Raw genomic sequence first — 6,719 nt, 5'->3', positions numbered from 1 at the left:
GTACCTACTGCTGAACAACGGTAGCATACCTCTCCAGGGATAGGTACATACCGCTGAACAGCATACCATCGGCCACTTTTCGATCTCGGCGTTACTGGTCTGAGGTTATCCCCATGAGTTCAGTTAAGTCATTAAAGATTTTATGATTTTATTTGTTTTCTTCTAAAGATGCAGTACATTGTGAGTTTTGTGATGTAATACAAATGTCCCTTTATTATTTGTCTTGAGAATATGTAAACTTCAACAATTATGTATTGAATGTCTATGGTTCTTGTATTTGTTGGGAATTAAATGCAAAGTATTGGGTTGTATTACCCTTTGTAAATAAACGGTAAAATTCTGGCATAAACCATAAAACCCAGTTATCCTACTATCACATAACCTAATCCAGTATACGGTAAGATACCATAAAAGTAAATTCAGTAGCTTCACCTTAAAAAAATTAAATTACTGGAGTCCCTGCTGCCAGTAAGTTACCGTTATTTTACGGGGAAATTGTTTACAGTGTTATGATTTGATGACTTTATTAACACACAAAAGAGCAACTGCTGTAGATGCTGGAGCAAATTGAAAGTGACTGCTTGTGAATAGTCACACTGAAATAACATGAAGTCAGCTGCTGCCTGGAACATTGGACATCAGTCCAAAACCTGATGGGGTCAGTGTTGCCAACTTGGCGACTTTCTCGCTAAATCTGGCGACTTTCCAAACCCTCATGGCGACTTTTTTCGTCAAAAGCTACTAGCGACAAATCTAGCTACTTTTTCTGGTGTTGTTGGAGACTTTTCTGGTGTTTTGACTCTGACGTGAAAGCACGTACCGTTCGGCACGCGGGAGCTGTCGCGAGCCCCTCCGCCGCCTCAAAGCACTCAAAGGTGGTTAGTGTCACAGTAGCCCCTCGCGCAGCAGTCCCAGCTGCAGAAAGAGGAGACCCACACTCTCCGTGTCCAGAGTGCAAATGAATCGCGCATGCGCAAAGCCGCCGCTGTTCCCGCCTCTCTCCTACAGCGCTCATTACAATTATGCAAATTAGGCGATGACGTCATTTAGCGACTTCTAGCGACTTTTAGGACAGCCAATAGCTACTTTCCTTACTGAGGAGTTGGCAACACTGGATGGGAGGAAACCGAAAGACTGAAGTCCAACACATGGAGTTTAAACTACATTTGTGTAGTAGAACTTTTTTTCTTCTTTCCTCTCCCATTAATCATCTCACAGCTCATCAGATTTATCTGGGGACCTTTTTTGGGGGGGGGGGGTCTGACCCCAAGTTAAAAACTCTAAATAAGGAGTGAATGCTTGTGAGCTCTGTGACAGACTCATGAGCTGTCCAGGTGTACCCTGCCTCTCACCCAAAGCATGCTGGGATAGTCGCCAGCCTTATTTTGAACACATGGATGCATAGGTTAATGTGTGTGGAACTATTATCACTGAGCTCACACACAACACAGAGGTGGAGAATGACATCATTGTATTAAGTCACATAGCCTTAAGACTTTTATGAAATGCCTGAGTTAAAGAATCACAACAGTTTAGTTCGTCGAAATACAAAAATAGCATTTATATAATAAAGAATACTAATATTGTACAACGTGGACTTTGTTGGTACATTATGAATGTAAGCTGTGCTCATGTAGTGTAGTGTAATGTGTTAAAATACTAAAATAATCATTATTCTCCCAAAAGATTTAGATTGTCCTCCACTAAAAGTACAGCAATCAAAATGAAAAACCTCATCCAAAACAAAACCGTGACTCATAAAAATAGACGATATATTTTGTGTTGTGCATGTGATATGTGTCAGTTTAACAAAAATGCATTTTCATATAAAAATATATTTTTAAAAGAGAAACCATGAGCCACTTTGTCGTAGTAATTACTCAGCATTAACCAGATCCCTCTGGTCAGAGGACCTCTACAGAAGCTCATTGTGTAATGGGCCAATCTCACTGACCACAGAAGCATGAAATTGTAAATTAGGTAGAAAATTGTTATGCAAGATCAAAGACACCCACATTATTTGGTAACTATACTATGAGCCCACTTGTTCAGTTTGCTCAGAATAAGGCACAATATTCAAATAAACTTCAAACTGATAGACATGATAGTGTCTGTAAATGTCATCTTATTAATGGTTAAAGGTCCACTGGAGGACCAACATTTAGAGGCCATTAAAGGACTAATACGACATGTTGGGACATGCTTTTGGATATCAATCTCATGCCCGTGTGTTAAAGGAATACGTCACGCTTGTATATCAATAATCACACCAAGTCACCTTCAATTCTTGAGGAAAACGTAGTGAACGAAGAATCCTGAAATGCAGAAAAGTCTTGAGGAATCGGAGTAAAGCAACAACAGCAAAACCTGATCAAAAACCTGTTAAACTCTCACACAACTCGGGCAGTATGATCCAAGTCTTGTTTATCCAGTTGTCTGCTCACCACTTCCCAGACACATTCATTTATGTATTTAAAACTACATCTCATGCTTGTGTAGGCACGCTGTGAGTCCAGACAAGTCTGAAGTGTTTTAAACAGTAAGATTTGAGTGAAGATGCATGTTTGTGAAGTGGTGAGCATACCACCGGATCAATGAGACTTGGATTATACTGCACGAGTTGTGTGAGAGTTTGTTCATGGATGTTTTTATTAAAAGTTGTTTAATATACTTCAGTTCACAAAGGATTTACTTTGTTATTCTGACACTTTTTTGATTCTTAGTTCACAAGTTTTCTTCGAGAATTCAAGGTAACACGCGGTGACTAACTGATATACCAGTGGCGGGCTGTCAGGCACTGCAAGGCCTTCTCTGCTGGCCTAAACAGAATCACAAAGCTATATCTATTTTATAATTTAATAATTTTTCTTAAATACATTACATGTATTATAATTTATAAAAATATTTTTCCCATTATCTTATTTTCTCATTGCACAGCTACTGTCTTCCTCAGTTGCTCTGCTTCCAGTGCAGCTTGTTTTAAGCTCTAGCCCTATTTGTAGGCCTCTGCTCGAAAATGGCATACCCTTACTAAGGAGACCACAGTTCTGTAACTACAGGGTCTATTTTAATAATTTTTGATGCTATAATCAGATAACACTTGTGAGATTTATTCAGATGGGTAAATATTGTGTATATGTTGCTGGTTAATATAGTGCATGAAGATATTACACAGCTCAAATTGAAAATAATCAGGTTCGCCTGAAAAAAAGCATTTATTGATATTATGTTTTTGAAATAATGCAGCTGGCTGCCTCAAAACTCTCCCACATCATAGCACAACCGATCAGTAGTTGTTGAATAAAGGTTAAAGTGGGATAAAGTGAAGAATAAGAGGCTTTAGTACAGAGAGGTCACGCGAGGTCATCATTTTCGAACCAGCTGTTGCAGCTCTTACATTGTACTTTTATATACTATATAACTATATATTTCACTTTTTTTTAATCACTCATATTATTCAATACATCCAAATACAGCCGTTAGAAATCATTTTGACAGCAAGGGTCCTCTTAGAGCCTGTTTCTGGCTGTCATCCATAGGATTTTCTCAGGTGATCTGTGTGTATGGGGCTGTAGCTCAGCCTATCATCGGTCGATTTCAGTCAATGAGCCCGCCTTCGAAGCGTCAGAGTCTCAGGAATGCATGCGTCGAAGCGGGTGTTGATTGACAGATTTTTCAGCGAGTAAAGTTGCAAGAAGTGCCGCGTCTCCCCAAGCATAAATTTCCGTTTGCCGGAAGTCTGACCACTCGCCCAGGCTGGATTGACCCCCCTTCCACAGGAAACAACTCGGCAGTAAACAGGATGCAGTTGCCAACAATGATGGTAGCTTTGAACCGGATAATCTTCGACATTATTGTACTCATTTTTCATAAAACGTGACCAAAAACCAACGATTTTTTTTGGCGAAGGACAGTGCCATGGTACCGTTGTCCACTCACAGCTTTCTACTGGTTCCACGGAGAGAAAAACCGAAGGTATTTATGCGTTCGGCGACAAATGCTAATGCTAAAAGATGCATTGCTTAGCTCGGTAGCCGCTAGCTTCGGGGTGCAAATATTGATTTGCAGTACACATAACGGGGATTTCTGCCCAGGATTTCGTGAGTTTATGCCACATTTTCTAGATGCTTATATTAGTAGTCTATAGTTGTGTTTGGAGGGTGTAAAAAGTGACTTATATGATAGTGTTGCCCATACGTTGCTGTTTAATCCGGTAAAACAAACTGTACAAATCCACACTATTACCGAAGAATAAGGCAATTTTCCGAACAATATTTTCAGGGGTGCTGAGCCCGAGAGCCCCCAAATTTGGGGGCGTCGAGCTTAAGAGGGAGGTTAAGTAGAGCTTTTATCCAATCAGATCTCACCTCTGTGTTTCTAGGTAAGAACAGAGGCAGAGGCCTGCAGACTCTCAAGCGCATCCAGTGCAGTTTAAGTGAACGGGGACGATATTGTTGATTGTCATAGTGTTCAACCAATCAGATCTTTAGTTTGACATGTTGGGCGTATTCTTTGACGTGTCAGCACCTGCTGACACCTATATTATAGACCTATAATGACGTCAGCATTACATGCCGCTCAGTGTCCTGGGGTACATCACAAGTCTCTTAATTGCATCCCCGTTTCCCTCACTTGGGTCCTTTCCTTGCGTCTTAGTCCCTCCCACCAGGGATGCATGGAGGAAACCATGCGAGGAGAGAGGAACGAGGAAATATGTTTTAAGAGACATGAGACGTCCTTTCCTCAGTTGCGTCACGTGAAGCGACGTCTGTTTCTGATGACGGAGGATCAGCTGATCACAGCTGGATCAGCTGTCAGTCGGCTTTAACAGCTGGAGAGACTTTTGAGAAGTTTGTGTCTGTTCACATGATCACTGTACTTAATAGTAGTAACTAATAATACTAATAACTAATAAAGACAGACAGTAATCACCACTGTAGAGGTGTTTCTCTCTGTAGTCTGTTAACAAACTGTGTCCTGTGTTCTGTTTATAAGCTCAGGATCCATTTCTACCGGCGGAATGCGATCGTCTTATTTATGAATTATTTGCGTCTGTACGTTTTGAAATTCAGATTATGACGTCATTATTAAATAACCCAGAATATGATTATTGTTTCTCTTAAATGATAAAACTCATCAAACCCGACAATCAGGAATGAACAGCCTCACGTGACTGAATGAAATGATGATAAATGATGTAAAAAGTCTCATATACAGTATATACATATATACACACACACACACATATATACATATACATACATATATATACATACATACATATATATACACACATATACAGTTGTGTGAAAAAGTGTTTGCCCCTTCCTGATTTCACACTTAAGTCACACTTAAATGTTTCAGATCATCAAACACATTTAAATATTTGACAAAGATAACACAAGTAAACACAAAATGCAGTTTTTAAATGAAGGTTATTATTATTATTAAGGGGGAAAAAAATCCAAACCTACATGGGCCTGTGTGAAAAAGTGATTGCCCCCTAAACCTAATAACTGGTTGGGCCACCCTTAGCAGCAACAACTGCAATCAAGCGTTTGCGATAACTGGCAATGAGTCTTTTACAGAGCTGTAGAGGAATTTTGGCCCACTCATCTTTGCAGAATTGTTGTAATTCAGCCACATTGGAGGGTTTTCGAGCATGAACCGCCTTTTTAAGGTCATGCCACAGCATCTCAATCGGATTCAGGTTGGGACTTTGACTAGGCCACTCCAAAGTCTTCATTTTGTTTTTCTTAAGCCATTCAGAGGTGGACTTGCTGGTGTGTTTTGGATCATTGTCCTGCTGCAGAACCCAAGTGCGCTTCAGCTTGAGGTCACGAACAGATGGCCGGACATTCTCCTTCAGGATTTTTTGGTAGACAGCAGAATTCATGGTTCCATTTACCACAGCAAGTCTTCCAGGTCCTGAAGCAGCAAAACAGCCCCAGACCATCACACTACCACCACCATATTTTACTGTTGGTATGTTCCTTTTCTGAAATGCCGTGTTACTTTTACGCCAGATGTAATGGGACATACACCTTCCAAAAAGTTCAACTTTTGTCTCGTCAGTCCACAGAGTATTTTCCCAAAAGTCTTGGGGATCATCAAGATGTTTTCTGGCAAAACTGAGACGAGCCTTTATGTTCTTTTTGCTCAGCAGTGGTTTTCGTCTTGGAACTCTGCCATGCAGGCCATTTTTGCCCAGTCTCTTTCTTATGGTGGAGTCATGAACACTGACCTTAATTGAGGCAAGTGAGGCCTGCAGTTCTTTGGATGTTGTTCTGGGGTCTTTTGTGACCTCTTGGATGAGTCGTCGCTGCGCTCTTGGGGTAATTTTGGTCGGCCGGCCACTCCTGGGAAGGTTCACCACTGTTCCATGTTTTCGCCATTTGTGGATAATGGCTCTCACTGTGGTTCGCTGGAGTCCCAAAGCTTTAGAAATGGCTTTGTAACCTTTTCCAGACTGATAGATCTCAATTACTTTGTTTCTCATTTGTTCCTGAATTTCTTTGGATCGCAGCATGATGTCTAGCTTTTGAGGATCTTTTGGTCTACCTCACTTTGTCAGGCAGGTCCTATTTAAGTGATTTCTTGATTGAGAACAGGTGTGGCAGTAATCAGGCCTGGGTGTGGCTAGAGAAATTGAACTCAGCTTTCCAAAGATGTGATAAACCACAGTTAATTTATGTTTTAACGAGGGGGGGGGGGGGGGG

This window comes from Anarrhichthys ocellatus, unplaced genomic scaffold, assembly GCF_004355925.1.
Source record: "Anarrhichthys ocellatus isolate YVR2014 unplaced genomic scaffold, GSC_Weel_1.0 scaffold530, whole genome shotgun sequence".
Lineage (NCBI taxonomy): Eukaryota > Metazoa > Chordata > Actinopteri > Perciformes > Anarhichadidae > Anarrhichthys > Anarrhichthys ocellatus.
This window is presented reverse-complemented; position numbering follows the sequence as displayed.